Genomic DNA, 295 nt, shown 5'->3' with positions numbered 1-295 from the left:
AGCCTCAGAGACCATTGGTGTCTGTGCCTGGACCTGTTTGAAGGCAGCTCGGGGCTCAGGCAGGTCCACGCAGCCTCTAGGAGCGCGAGGGAAACGGGCAGAGGAGACGGGTGTGGAGCCGGCACATGGGTCTGACGCCATGTCGCCCTGTGCTGGTGGGCGCCCTGTGTGGGTGGGCGCCCTGTGGTGGTGGGCGCCCTGTCCTTGTGGGCGCCCTGTCCTTGTGGGGGCCCTGTGCTGGTGGGCGCCCTGTGTGGGTGGGCGCCTTGTGCTGGCGGGTGCCCGGTGCTGGCGG

General features: G+C 69.8%; 1 protein-coding gene across 1 annotated transcript in view; it reads left to right on the top strand.

Annotated features, from left to right (window-relative positions):
- Window positions 1–295, top strand: part of TDRD9 (tudor domain containing 9) — a 46049-nt gene that overhangs the window by 42434 nt on the left and 3320 nt on the right. The window lies entirely within an intron of this gene.

Source organism: Myotis davidii, unplaced genomic scaffold, assembly GCF_000327345.1.
Source record: "Myotis davidii unplaced genomic scaffold, ASM32734v1 scaffold480, whole genome shotgun sequence".
NCBI lineage: Eukaryota > Metazoa > Chordata > Mammalia > Chiroptera > Vespertilionidae > Myotis > Myotis davidii.
Note: the sequence above shows the minus strand (reverse complement) of the source record. Positions and strands in the feature narration are given on the sequence as shown.